Source organism: Bombus affinis, unplaced genomic scaffold (assembly GCF_024516045.1).
Source record: "Bombus affinis isolate iyBomAffi1 unplaced genomic scaffold, iyBomAffi1.2 ctg00000058.1, whole genome shotgun sequence".
Taxonomy (NCBI): Eukaryota; Metazoa; Arthropoda; class Insecta; order Hymenoptera; family Apidae; genus Bombus; species Bombus affinis.
The window spans coordinates 1,448,489-1,464,516 of record NW_026108819.1 but is presented as its reverse complement, the minus strand read 5'-3'; the positions used below and the strand labels follow the sequence as shown (position 1 = coordinate 1,464,516).

The 16,028-nt window shown below is 42.9% G+C and overlaps 1 long non-coding RNA gene across 3 annotated transcripts in view; it reads right to left on the bottom strand.

The window, feature by feature from the left end:
- LOC126926767 (uncharacterized) overlaps positions 1 to 16,028 on the bottom strand; it is a 249,715-nt gene that overhangs the window by 36,362 nt on the left and 197,325 nt on the right. The window lies entirely within an intron of this gene.

Genomic DNA, 16,028 nt, shown 5'->3' with positions numbered 1-16,028 from the left:
TCGGGCTGGTGCGAATGTTTCAATGTCCGTATGTGCCAAACCGTTGGTTAGTGACACACCTTTAGGCGTCTCTCGCTCGCTGCGCTCGCTCGAAAACTGTAGCCTAACCTAAAACCAATCCATCTTGCGATCATTATTCGATATGGTGGCGACATATTTTAAATTTACGAACGTGTCGGATCGGTTGTGAGGTTCGACTAGATTTTTACGAGCGAGCGGAGCGAGCGAGCAACGGTGACAATTTCCAAGCTATACATATACCTTATATTGGCTTGCATATATTTCGTGTTATTACCTAATTTTGTCAGCCATTTTGGACATCACATTGCACTGTAGGATGTGGAAATAGTACTATTTATGTGAAAGTATTCATAAACTGTAAACATTTGTCAATAGGCAATAGGATAAAGACATCCGGCTCCTCGGGCTGGTACGAATATTTTAATGTCCTTATGTGCCAAACCGTTGGATTGTGACACAACTTTCCGCGTCCCTCGCGCGCAGTGCTCGCTCAAAAACTATAGCCTAAACTAAAACCAATCCCTGTTGCGTTAGTCATTCGACATTCAGGCGACTTATTTCAAATTTGGGAACGTGTCGGATCGGTTGTGAGGTTGGACTAGATTTTCAAGAGCGAGCGGATCGAGCCAGCAACGGTCACAATTTCCAAGCTATACATATACCGTATATTGCCTTGCACATATTTCGTGTTAGTACCTAATTTTGTCAGCCATTTCGGACATCACATAGGCAGTAGTATTGCGGAAATAGTACTATTTATGTGAAACTATTCATAAACTGTATACATTTGTCAGTAGGCAATTCGATAAAGACTTCCGGCTCATCGGGCTGGTGCGAATATTTCAATGTTCGTATGTGCCAATCCGTTGGTTTGTGGCACACATTTACACGTCTCTCGCTCGCTGCGCTCGCTCGAAAACTATAGCCTAACCTAAAACGAATCCGTCTTGCGTTCATTATTCGATATGGTGGCGACATATTTCGAATTTGCGAACGTGTCGGATCGGTTGTGAGGTTGGACTAGATTTTTACGAGCGAGAGGAGCGAGCGAGCAACGGCCACAATTTTCAAGCTATACATATACCTTATATTGCCTTGCTCATATTTCCTGTTAGTACCTAACTTTGTCAGCCATTTCGGACATCACATTGCACTGTACTATGAGGAAATAGTACTATTTATGTGAAACTATTGGTAAACTGTAAACATTTGTCAGTAGGCAATAGGATAAATACTTCCGCCTCCACGGGCTGGTGCGAATGTTTCAATGTCCGTATGTGCCAAACCGTTTGTTTGTGACACACCTTTACTCGTCGCTCGCTCGCCGTGCTCGCTAGAAAGCTATAGCCTAACCTAAAACCAATACATCTTGCTTTACACATTCGACATGGTGGCGACTTATTTCAAATTTGGGAACGTGTCGGATCGGTTGTGAGGTTGGACTAGATTTTTACGAGCGAGCAGAGCGAGCGAGCAACGGTCACAATTTCCAAGCTATACGTATACCTTATATTGCCTTGCATATATTTCGTGTTAGTACCTAATTTTGTCATCCATTTCGGACATCACATTGCACTGTACTATGTGGAAATAGTACTATTTATGTGAAACTATTCATAAACTGTAAACATTTGTCAGTAGGCAATAGGATACAGACTTCCCGCTCCTCGGGCTGGTGCGAATGTTTCAATGTCCGTATGTGCCAAATCGTTGGATTGTGACACAACTTTCCCCCTCTCTCGCTCGCCGTGCTCGCTCAAAAACTATAGTCTAACCTAAAACCAATCCATCTTGCGTTCATTATTCGATATGGCGGCGACATATTTCGAATTTGCGAACGTGTCGGATCGGTTGTGAGGTTGGACTAGATTTTTACGAGCGAGCAGAGCGAGCGAGCAACGGTCACAATTTCCAAGCTGTACATATACCTTATATGGCCTTGCATGTATTTCGTGTTAGTACCTAATTTTGTCAGCCATTTCGGACATCACATTGCACTATACTATGAGGAAATAGTACTATTTATGTGAAACTATTGGTAAACTGTAAACATTTGTCAGTATGCAATAGGATAAAGACCTCCGGCTCCTCGGGCTGGTGCGAATATTTCAATGTCCCCATGTGCCAAACCTTTGGATTGTGACACACCTCTCCGCGTCCCTCGTTCGCCGTGCTCGCTCGAAAGCTATAACCTAACCTAAAACCAATCCCTGTTGCGTTAGTCATTCGACATAGAGGCGACTTATGTCATATTTGGGAACGTGTCGGATCGGATGTGAGGATGGACTAAATATTTACGAGCGAGCGGAGCGAGCGATCAACGATCACAATTTCCAAGCTATACATATACCTTATATTGCCTTGCATATATTTCGTGTTATTACCTAATTTTGTCAGCCATTTCGGACATCACATTGAACTGTACTATGTGGAAATAGTACTACTTATGTGAAACTATTCATAAACTGTAAACATTTGTCAGTAGGCAATAGGATAAAAGCTTCCGGCTCCTCGGGCTGGTGCGAATGTTTCAATGTCCGTATGTGCCAAACCGTTGGTTTGTGACTCACCTTTAATCGTCGCCCGCTCGCCGTGCTGGCTAGAAAGCTATAGCCTAACCTAAAACCAATACATCTTGCGTTACTCATTCGACATGGTGGCGACTTATGTCATATTTGGGATCGTGTCGGATCGGATGTGAGGATGGATTAAATATTTACGAGCGAGCGGAGCGAGCGATCAACGATCACAATTTCCAAGCTATACATATACCTTATATTGCCTTGCATATATTTCGTGTTATTACCTAATTTTGTCAGCCATTTCGGACATCACATTGAACTGTACTATGTGGAAATAGTACTACTTATGTGAAACTATTCATAAACTGTAAACATTTGTCAGTAGGCAATAGGATAAAAGCTTCCGGCTCCTCGGGCTGGTGCGAATGTTTCAATGTCCGTATGTGCCAAACCGTTGGTTTGTGACTCACCTTTAATAGTCGCTCGCTCGCCGTGCTCGCTAGAAAGCTATAGCCTAACCTAAAACCAATACATCTTGCGTTACTCATTCGACATGGCGGCGACTTATGTCATATTTGGGAACGTGTCGGATCGGATGTGAGGATGGACTAAATATTTACGAGCGAGCGGAGCGAGCGATCAACGATCACAATTTCCAAGCTATACATATACCTTATATTGCCTTGCATATATTTCGTGTTATTACCTAATTTTGTCAGCCATTTCGGACATCACATTGAACTGTACTATGTGGAAATAGTACTACTTATGTGAAACTATTCATAAACTGTAAACATTTGTCAGTAGGCAATAGGATAAAAGCTTCCGGCTCCTCGGGCTGGTGCGAATGTTTCAATGTCCGTATGTGCCAAACCGTTGGTTTGTGACTCACCTTTAATCGTCGCTCGCTCGCCGTGCTCGCTAGAAAGCTATAGCCTAACCTAAAACCAATACATCTTGCGTTACTCATTCGACATGGTGGCGACTTATTTCAAATTTGGGAACGTGTCGGATCGGTTGTGTGGTTGGACTAAATTTTTACGAGCGAGCGGAACGAGCGAGCAACGATCACAATTTCCAAGCTATACATATACCTTATATTGCCTTGCATATATTTCGTGTTATTACCTAATTTTGTCAGCCATTTCGGACATCACATTGCACTGTAGTATGTGGAAATAGTACTATTTATGTGAAACTTTAGGTAAACTTTAAACATTTGTCAATAGGCAATAGGATAAAGACTTCCCGCTCCTCGGGCTGGTGCGAATGTTTCAATGTCCGTATGTGCCAAACCGTTGGATTGTGACACAACATTCCCCGTCCCTCGCTCGCCGTGCTCGCTCGAAAACTATAGCCTAACCTAAAACCAATCCATCTTGCGTTCATTATTCGATATGGCGGCGACATATTTCGAATTTCCGAACGTGTCGGATCGGTTGAGAGGTTGGACTAGATTTTTACGAGCGAGCGGAGCGAGCGAGCAACGATTACATTTTCCAAGTTATATATATACCTTATATTGCCTTGTACATATTTCGTGTTATTACCTAATTTTGTCAGCCATTTCGGCCATCACATTGCACTGTACTATGTGGAAATAGTACTATTTATGTGAAACTATTCATAAACTGTAAACATTTGTCAGTAGGCAATAGGATAAAGACTTCCGGCTCCTCGGGCTGGTGCGAATGTTTCAATGTCCGTATGTGCCAAACCGTTGGTTTGTGACACACCTTTACTCGTCCTTCGCTCGCCGTGCTCGCTAGAAAGCTATAGCCTAACCTAGAACGAATCCCTTTTGCGTTAGTCATTCGATATGGAGGAAACTTATTTCAAATTTGGGAACGTGTCGGATCGGTTGTGAGGTTGGACTAGATTTTTACGAGCGAGCGAGCAGCGATCACAATTTCCAAGCTATACATATACCTTATATTGCCTTGCATATATTTCGTGTTATTACCTAATTTTGTCAGCCATTTCGGCCATCACATTGCACTGTACTATGTCGAAATAGTACTATTTATGTGAAACTATTCATAAACTGTAAACATTTGTCAGTAGGCAATAGGATAAAGACTTCCGGCTCCTCGGGCTGGTGCGAATGTTTCAATGTCCGTATGTGCCAAACCGTTGGTTTGTGACACACCTTTACTCGTCCTTCGCTCGCCGTGCTCGCTAGAAAGCTATAGCCTAACCTAGAACGAATCCCTTTTGCGTTAGTCATTCGATATGGAGGGAACTTATTTCAAATTTGGGAACGTGTCGGATCGGTTGTGAGGTTGGACTAGATTTTTACGAGCGAGCAGAGCGAGCGAGCAGCGATCACAATTTCCAAGCTATACATATACCTTATATTGCCTTGCATATATTTCGTGTTATTGCCTAATTTTGTCAGCCATTTCGGACATCACATTGCACTGTACTATGTGGAAATAGTACTAATTATGTGAAACTATTCATAAACTGTAAACATTTGTCAGTATGCAATAGGATAAAGACCTCCGGCTCCTCGGGCTGGTGCGAATATTTCAATGTCCCCATGTGCCAAACCTTTGGATTGTGACACACCTCTCCGCGTCCCTCGTTCGCCGTGCTCGCTCGAAAGCTATAACCTAACCTAAAACCAATCCCTGTTACGTTAGTCATTCGACATAGAGGCGACTTATGTCATATTTGGGAACGTGTCGGATCGGATGTGAGGATGGACTAAATATTTACGAGCGAGCGGAGCGAGCGATCAACGATCACAATTTCCAAGCTATACATATACCTTATATTGCCTTGCATATATTTCGTGTTATTACCTAATTTTGTCAGCCATTTCGGACATCACATTGAACTGTACTATGTGGAAATAGTACTACTTATGTGAAACTATTCATAAACTGTAAACATTTGTCAGTAGGCAATAGGATAAAAGCTTCCGGCTCCTCGGGCTGGTGCGAATGTTTCAATGTCCGTATGTGCCAAACCGTTGGTTTGTGACTCACCTTTAATCGTCGCTCGCTCGCCGTGCTCGCTAGAAAGCTATAGCCTAACCTAAAACCAATCCATCTTGCGTTCATTATTCGATATGGTGGCGACATATTTCGAATTTGCGAACGTGTCGGATCGGTTGTGAGGTTGGACTAGATTTTTACGAGCGAGCGAGCAGCGATCACAATTTCCAAGCTATACATATACCTTATATTGCCTTGCATATATTTCGTGTTATTACCTAATTTTGTCAGCCATTTCGGCCATCACATTGCACTGTACTATGTGGAAATAGTACTATTTATGTGAAACTATTCATAAACTGTAAACATTTGTCAGTAGGCAATAGGATAAAGACTTCCGGCTCCTCGGGCTGGTGCGAATGTTTCAATGTCCGTATGTGCCAAACCGTTGGTTTGTGACACACCTTTACTCGTCCTTCGCTCGCCGTGCTCGCTAGAAAGCTATAGCCTAACCTAGAACGAATCCCTTTTGCGTTAGTCATTCGATATGGAGGAAACTTATTTCAAATTTGGGAACGTGTCGGATCGGTTGTGAGGTTGGACTAGATTTTTACGAGCGAGCAGAGCGAGCGAGCAGCGATCACAATTTCCAAGCTATACATATACCTTATATTGCCTTGCATATATTTCGTGTTATTGCCTAATTTTGTCAGCCATTTCGGACATCACATTGCACTGTACTATGTGGAAATAGTACTAATTATGTGAAACTATTCATAAACTGTAAACATTTGTCAGTATGCAATAGGATAAAGACCTCCGGCTCCTCGGGCTGGTGCGAATATTTCAATGTCCCCATGTGCCAAACCTTTGGATTGTGACACACCTCTCCGCGTCCCTCGTTCGCCGTGCTCGCTCGAAAGCTATAACCTAACCTAAAACCAATCCCTGTTGCGTTAGTCATTCGACATAGAGGCGACTTATGTCATATTTGGGAACGTGTCGGATCGGATGTGAGGATGGACTAAATATTTACGAGCGAGCGGAGCGAGCGATCAACGATCACAATTTCCAAGCTATACATATACCTTATATTGCCTTGCATATATTTCGTGTTATTACCTAATTTTGTCAGCCATTTCGGACATCACATTGAACTGTACTATGTGGAAATAGTACTACTTATGTGAAACTATTCATAAACTGTAAACATTTGTCAGTAGGCAATAGGATAAAAGCTTCCGGCTCCTCGGGCTGGTGCGAATGTTTCAATGTCCGTATGTGCCAAACCGTTGGTTTGTGACTCACCTTTAATCGTCGCTCGCTCGCCGTGCTCGCTAGAAAGCTATAGCCTAACCTAAAACCAATACATCTTGCGTTACTCATTCGACATGGTGGCGACTTATTTCAAATTTGGGAACGTGTCGGATCGGTTGTGTGGTTGGACTAAATTTTTACGAGCGAGCGGAACGAGCGAGCAACGATCACAATTTCCAAGCTATACATATACCTTATATTGCCTTGCATATATTTTGTGTTATTACCTAATTTTGTCAGCCATTTCGGACATCACATTGCACTGTAGTATGTGGAAATAGTACTATTTATGTGAAACTTTAGGTAAACTTTAAACATTTGTCAATAGGCAATAGGATAAAGACTTCCCGCTCCTCGGGCTGGTGCGAATGTTTCATTGTCCGTATGTGCCAAACCGTTGGATTGTGACACAACATTCCCCGTCCCTCGCTCGCCGTGCTCGCTCGAAAACTATAGCCTAACCTAAAACCAATCCATCTTGCGTTCATTATTCGATATGGCGGCGACATATTTCGAATTTGCGAACGTGTCGGATCGGTTGAGAGGTTGGACTAGATTTTTACGAGCGAGCGGAGCGAGCGAGCAACGATTACATTTTCCAAGTTATATATATACCTTATATTGCCTTGTACATATTTCGTGCTAGTACCTAATTTTGTCAGCCATTTCGGACATCACATTGCACTGTAGTGTGAGGAAATAGTACTATTTATGTGAAACTATTGGTAAACTGTAAACATTTGTCAGTAGGCAATAGGATAAAGACCTCCGGCTCCTCGGGCTGGTGCGAATATTTCAATGTCCCCATGTGCCAAACCGTAGGATTGTGACACACTTCTCCGCGTCCCTCGTTCGCCGTGCTCGCTCGAAAGCTATAACCTAACCTAAAACCAATCCCTGTTGCGTTAGTCATTCGACATAGAGGCGACTTATGTCATATTTGGGAATGTGTCGGATCGGATGTGAGGATGGACTAAATATTTACGAGCGAGCGGAGCGAGCGATCAGCGATCACAATTTCCAAGCTATACATATACCTTATATTGCCTCGCACATATTTCGTGTTAGTACCTAATTTTGTCAGCCATTTCGGACAACACATTGCACTGTACTATGAGGAAATAGTACTATTTATGTGAAACTATAGGTAAACTGTAAACATTTGTCAATAGGCAATAGGATAAAGACTTCGCGCTCCTCGGGCTGGTGCGAATGTTTCAATGTCCGTATGTGCCAAACTGTTGGTCTGTGACACACCTTTACCCGTGGCTCGCTCGCTGCGCTCGTTCGAAAACTATAGCCTAACCTAAAACCAATCCATCTTGCGTTCATTATTCGATATGGTGGCGACATATTTCGAATTTTCGAACGTGTCGGATCGGTTGTGAGGTTGGACTAGATTTTTACGAGCGAGCGAGCAGCGATCACAATTTCCAAGCTATACATATACCTTATATTGCCTTGCATATATTTCGTGTTATTACCTAACTTTGTCAGCCATTTCGGCCATCACATTGCACTGTACTATGTGGAAATAGTACTATTTATGTGAAACTATTCATAAACTGTAAACATTTGTCAGTAGGCAATAGGATAAAGACTTCCGGCTCCTCGGGCTGGTGCGAATGTTTCAATGTCCGTATGTGCCAAACCGTTGGTTTGTGACACACCTTTACTCGTCCTTCGCTCGCCGTGCTCGCTAGAAAGCTATAGCCTAACCTAGAACGAATCCCTTTTGCGTTAGTCATTCGATATGGAGGAAACTTATTTCAAATTTGGGAACGTGTCGGATCGGTTGTGAGGTTGGACTAGATTTTTACGAGCGAGCAGAGCGAGCGAGCAGCGATCACAATTTCCAAGCTATACATATACCTTATATTGCCTTGCATATATTTCGTGTTATTGCCTAATTTTGTCAGCCATTTCGGACATCACATTGCACTGTACTATGTGGAAATAGTACTAATTATGTGAAACTATTCATAAACTGTAAACATTTGTCAGTATGCAATAGGATAAAGACTTCCGGCTCCTCGGGCTGGTGCGAATATTTCAATGTCCCCTTGTGCCAAACCGTTGGATTGTGACACACCTCTCCGCGTCCCTCGTTCGCCGTGCTCGCTCGAAAGCTATAACCTAACCTAAAACCAATCCCTGTTGCGTTAGTCATTCGACATAGAGGCGACTTATGTCATATTTGGGAACGTGTCGGATCGGATGTGAGGATGGACTAAATATTTACGAGCGAGCGGAGCGAGCGATCAACGATCACAATTTCCAAGCTATACATATACCTTATATTGCCTTGTACATATTTCGTGTTAGTACCTAATTTTGTCAGCCATTTCGGACATCACATTGCACTGTACTATGTGGAAATAGTACTAATTATGTGAAACTATTCATAAACTGTAAACATTTGTCAGTAGGCAATAGGATAAAGACTTCCGGCTCCTCGGGCTGGTGCGAATGTTTCAATGTCCGTATGTGCCAAACCGTTGGTTTGTGACACAACTTTCCCCGTCTCTCGCTCGCCGTGCTCGCTCGAAAACTATAGCCTAACCTAAAACCAATCCATCTTGCGTTCATTATTCGATATGGCGGCGACATATTTCGAATTTGCGAACGTGTCGGATCGGTTGTGAGGTTGTGAGATTTTTACGAGCGAGCGGAGCGAGCGAGCAGCGATCTCAATTTCCAAGCTATAATTATACCTTATATTGCCTTGCATATATTTCGTGTTATTACCTAATTTTGTTAGCCATTTCGGCCATCACATTGCACTGTACTATGTGGAAATAGTACTATTTAGGTGAAACTATTCATAAACTGTAAACATTTGTCAGTAGGCAATAGGATAAAGACTTCCGGCTCCTCCGGCTGGTGCGAATATTTCAATGTTCCCATGTGCCAAACCGTTGGATTGTGACACAACATTCCCCGTCCCTCGCTCGCCGTGCTCGCTCGAAAACTATAGCCTAACCTAAAACCAATCCATCTTGCGTTCATTATTCGATATGGCGGCGACATATTTCGAATTTGCGAACGTGTCGGATCGGTTGAGAGGTTGGACTAGATTTTTACGAGCGAGCGGAGCGAGCGAGCAACGATTACATTTTCCAAGTTATATATATACCATATATTGCCTTGTACATATTTCTTGCTAGTACCTAATTATGTCAGCCATTTCGGACATCACATTGCACTGTAGTATGAGGAAATAGTACTATTTATGTGAAACTATTGTTAAACTGTAAACATTTGTTAGTAGGCAAAAGGATACAGACGTCCGACACCTCGGGCTGGTGCGATTGTTTCAATGTCCCCATGTGCCAAACCGTTGGATTGTGACACACCTCTCCGCGTCCCTCGTTCGCCGTGCTCACTCGAAAGCTATAACCTAACCTAAAACCAATCCCTGTTGCGTTAGTCATTCGACATAGAGGCGACGTATGTCATATTTGGGAACGTGTTGGATCGGATGTGAGGATGAACTAAATATTTACGAGCGAGCGGAGCGAGCGAGCAACGATCACAATTTCCAAGCTATACATATACCTTATATTGCCTTGCATATATTTCGTGTTATTACCTAATTTTGTCAGCCATTTCGGACATCACATTGCACTGTAGTATGAGGAAATAGTACTATTTATGTGAAACTATTGTTAAACTGTAAACATTTGTTAGTAGGCAAAAGGATACAGACGTCCGACACCTCGGGCTGGTGCGAATGTTTCAATGTCCGTATGTGCCAAACCATTGGTTTGTGACACACCTTTACTCGTCCCTCGCTCGCCGTGCTCGCTAGAAAGCTATAGCCTAACCTAGAACGAATCCCTCTTGCGTTAGTCATTCGATATGGCGGAAACTTATTCCAAATTTGGGAACGTGTCGGATCGGTTGTGAGGTTGGACTAGATTTTTACGAGCGAGCGGAGCGAGCGAGCAGCGATCTCAATTTGCAAGCTATACATATACCTTATATTGCCTTGCATATATTTCGTGTTATTACCTAATTTTGTCAGCCATTTCGGACATCACATTGCATTGTAGTATGAGGAAATAGTACTATTTATGTGAAGCTATAGGTAAACTGTTAACATTTGTCAATAGGCAATAGGATAAAGACTTCCCGCTCCTCGGGCTGGTGCGAATGTTTCAATGTCCGTATGTGCCAAACTGTTGGTTTGTGACACACCTTTACTCGTCCTTCGCTCGCCGTGCTCGCTAGAAAGCTATAGCCTAACCTAAAACCAAACCATCTTGCGTTCATTATTCGATATGGCGGCGACATATTTCGAATTTGCGAACGTGTCGGATCGGCTGTGAGGTTGGACTGGATTTTTACGAGCGAGCGGAGCGAGCGAGCAACGGTCACAATTTCCAAGCTGTACATATACCTTATATTGCTTTGCATATATTTCGTGTTATTTCCTAATTCTGTCAGCCATTTCGGACAACACATTGCACTATACTATGAGGAAATAGTACTATTTATGTGAAACTATAGGTAAACTGTAAACATTTGTCAATAGGCAATGGGATAAAGACTTCCGGCTCCTCGGGCTGGTGCGAATGTTTCAATGTCCGTATGTGCCAAACCGTTGGTTTGTGACACACCTTTACTCGTCCTTCGCTCGCCGTGCTCGCTAGAAAGCTATAGCCTAACCTAGAACGAATCCCTTTTGCGTTAGTCATTCGATATGGAGGAAACTTATTTCAAATTTGGGAACGTGTCGGATCGGTTGTGAGGTTGGACTAGATTTTTACGAGCGAGCGAGCAGCGATCACAATTTCCAAGCTATACATATACCTTATATTGCCTTGCATATATTTCGTGTTATTACCTACTTTTGTCAGCCATTTCGGCCATCACATTGCACTGTACTATGTCGAAATAGTACTATTTATGTGAAACTATTCATAAACTGTAAACATTTGTCAGTAGGCAATAGGATAAAGACTTCCGGCTCCTCGGGCTGGTGCGAATGTTTCAATGTCCGTATGTGCCAAACCGTTGGTTTGTGACACACCTTTACTCGTCCTTCGCTCGCCGTGCTCGCTAGAAAGCTATAGCCTAACCTAGAACGAATCCCTTTTGCGTTAGTCATTCGATATGGAGGGAACTTATTTCAAATTTGGGAACGTGTCGGATCGGTTGTGAGGTTGGACTAGATTTTTACGAGCGAGCAGAGCGAGCGAGCAGCGATCACAATTTCCAAGCTATACATATACCTTATATTGCCTTGCATATATTTCGTGTTATTGCCTAATTTTGTCAGCCATTTCGGACATCACATTGCACTGTACTATGTGGAAATAGTACTAATTATGTGAAACTATTCATAAACTGTAAACATTTGTCAGTATGCAATAGGATAAAGACCTCCGGCTCCTCGGGCTGGTGCGAATATTTCAATGTCCCCATGTGCCAAACCTTTGGATTGTGACACACCTCTCCGCGTCCCTCGTTCGCCGTGCTCGCTCGAAAGCTATAACCTAACCTAAAACCAATCCCTGTTACGTTAGTCATTCGACATAGAGGCGACTTATGTCATATTTGGGAACGTGTCGGATCGGATGTGAGGATGGACTAAATATTTACGAGCGAGCGGAGCGAGCGATCAACGATCACAATTTCCAAGCTATACATATACCTTATATTGCCTTGCATATATTTCGTGTTATTACCTAATTTTGTCAGCCATTTCGGACATCACATTGAACTGTACTATGTGGAAATAGTACTACTTATGTGAAACTATTCATAAACTGTAAACATTTGTCAGTAGGCAATAGGATAAAAGCTTCCGGCTCCTCGGGCTGGTGCGAATGTTTCAATGTCCGTATGTGCCAAACCGTTGGTTTGTGACTCACCTTTAATCGTCGCTCGCTCGCCGTGCTCGCTAGAAAGCTATAGCCTAACCTAAAACCAATCCATCTTGCGTTCATTATTCGATATGGTGGCGACATATTTCGAATTTGCGAACGTGTCGGATCGGTTGTGAGGTTGGACTAGATTTTTACGAGCGAGCGAGCAGCGATCACAATTTCCAAGCTATACATATACCTTATATTGCCTTGCATATATTTCGTGTTATTACCTAATTTTGTCAGCCATTTCGGCCATCACATTGCACTGTACTATGTGGAAATAGTACTATTTATGTGAAACTATTCATAAACTGTAAACATTTGTCAGTAGGCAATAGGATAAAGACTTCCGGCTCCTCGGGCTGGTGCGAATGTTTCAATGTCCGTATGTGCCAAACCGTTGGTTTGTGACACACCTTTACTCGTCCTTCGCTCGCCGTGCTCGCTAGAAAGCTATAGCCTAACCTAGAACGAATCCCTTTTGCGTTAGTCATTCGATATGGAGGAAACTTATTTCAAATTTGGGAACGTGTCGGATCGGTTGTGAGGTTGGACTAGATTTTTACGAGCGAGCAGAGCGAGCGAGCAGCGATCACAATTTCCAAGCTATACATATACCTTATATTGCCTTGCATATATTTCGTGTTATTGCCTAATTTTGTCAGCCATTTCGGACATCACATTGCACTGTACTATGTGGAAATAGTACTAATTATGTGAAACTATTCATAAACTGTAAACATTTGTCAGTATGCAATAGGATAAAGACCTCCGGCTCCTCGGGCTGGTGCGAATATTTCAATGTCCCCATGTGCCAAACCTTTGGATTGTGACACACCTCTCCGCGTCCCTCGTTCGCCGTGCTCGCTCGAAAGCTATAACCTAACCTAAAACCAATCCCTGTTGCGTTAGTCATTCGACATAGAGGCGACTTATGTCATATTTGGGAACGTGTCGGATCGGATGTGAGGATGGACTAAATATTTACGAGCGAGCGGAGCGAGCGATCAACGATCACAATTTCCAAGCTATACATATACCTTATATTGCCTTGCATATATTTCGTGTTATTACCTAATTTTGTCAGCCATTTCGGACATCACATTGAACTGTACTATGTGGAAATAGTACTACTTATGTGAAACTATTCATAAACTGTAAACATTTGTCAGTAGGCAATAGGATAAAAGCTTCCGGCTCCTCGGGCTGGTGCGAATGTTTCAATGTCCGTATGTGCCAAACCGTTGGTTTGTGACTCACCTTTAATCGTCGCTCGCTCGCCGTGCTCGCTAGAAAGCTATAGCCTAACCTAAAACCAATACATCTTGCGTTACTCATTCGACATGGTGGCGACTTATTTCAAATTTGGGAACGTGTCGGATCGGTTGTGTGGTTGGACTAAATTTTTACGAGCAAGCGGAACGAGCGAGCAACGATCACAATTTCCAAGCTATACATATACCTTATATTGCCTTGCATATATTTTGTGTTATTACCTAATTTTGTCAGCCATTTCGGACATCACATTGCACTGTAGTATGTGGAAATAGTACTATTTATGTGAAACTTTAGGTAAACTTTAAACATTTGTCAATAGGCAATAGGATAAAGACTTCCCGCTCCTCGGGCTGGTGCGAATGTTTCATTGTCCGTATGTGCCAAACCGTTGGATTGTGACACAACATTCCCCGTCCCTCGCTCGCCGTGCTCGCTCGAAAACTATAGCCTAACCTAAAACCAATCCATCTTGCGTTCATTATTCGATATGGCGGCGACATATTTCGAATTTGCGAACGTGTCGGATCGGTTGAGAGGTTGGACTAGATTTTTACGAGCGAGCGGAGCGAGCGAGCAACGATTACATTTTCCAAGTTATATATATACCTTATATTGCCTTGTACATATTTCGTGCTAGTACCTAATTTTGTCAGCCATTTCGGACATCACATTGCACTGTAGTGTGAGGAAATAGTACTATTTATGTGAAACTATTGGTAAACTGTAAACATTTGTCAGTAGGCAATAGGATAAAGACCTCCGGCTCCTCGGGCTGGTGCGAATATTTCAATGTCCCCATGTGCCAAACCGTAGGATTGTGACACACTTCTCCGCGTCCCTCGTTCGCCGTGCTCGCTCGAAAGCTATAACCTAACCTAAAACCAATCCCTGTTGCGTTAGTCATTCGACATAGAGGCGACTTATGTCATATTTGGGAATGTGTCGGATCGGATGTGAGGATGGACTAAATATTTACGAGCGAGCGGAGCGAGCGATCAGCGATCACAATTTCCAAGCTATACATATACCTTATATTGCCTCGCACATATTTCGTGTTAGTACCTAATTTTGTCAGCCATTTCGGACAACACATTGCACTGTACTATGAGGAAATAGTACTATTTATGTGAAACTATAGGTAAACTGTAAACATTTGTCAATAGGCAATAGGATAAAGACTTCGCGCTCCTCGGGCTGGTGCGAATGTTTCAATGTCCGTATGTGCCAAACTGTTGGTCTGTGACACACCTTTACTCGTGGCTCGCTCGCTGCGCTCGTTCGAAAACTATAGCCTAACCTAAAACCAATCCATCTTGCGTTCATTATTCGATATGGTGGCGACATATTTCGAATTTTCGAACGTGTCGGATCGGTTGTGAGGTTGGACTAGATTTTTACGAGCGAGCGAGCAGCGATCACAATTTCCAAGCTATACATATACCTTATATTGCCTTGCATATATTTCGTGTTATTACCTAACTTTGTCAGCCATTTCGGCCATCACATTGCACTGTACTATGTGGAAATAGTACTATTTATGTGAAACTATTCATAAACTGTAAACATTTGTCAGTAGGCAATAGGATAAAGACTTCCGGCTCCTCGGGCTGGTGCGAATGTTTCAATGTCCGTATGTGCCAAACCGTTGGTTTGTGACACACCTTTACTCGTCCTTCGCTCGCCGTGCTCGCTAGAAAGCTATAGCCTAACCTAGAACGAATCCCTTTTGCGTTAGTCATTCGATATGGAGGAAACTTATTTCAAATTTGGGAACGTGTCGGATCGGTTGTGAGGTTGGACTAGATTTTTACGAGCGAGCAGAGCGAGCGAGCAGCGATCACAATTTCCAAGCTATACATATACCTTATATTGCCTTGCATATATTTCGTGTTATTGCCTAATTTTGTCAGCCATTTCGGACATCACATTGCACTGTACTATGTGGAAATAGTACTAATTATGTGAAACTATTCATAAACTGTAAACATTTGTCAGTATGCAATAGGATAAAGACTTCCGGCTCCTCGGGCTGGTGCGAATATTTCAATGTCCCCTTGTGCCAAACCGTTGGA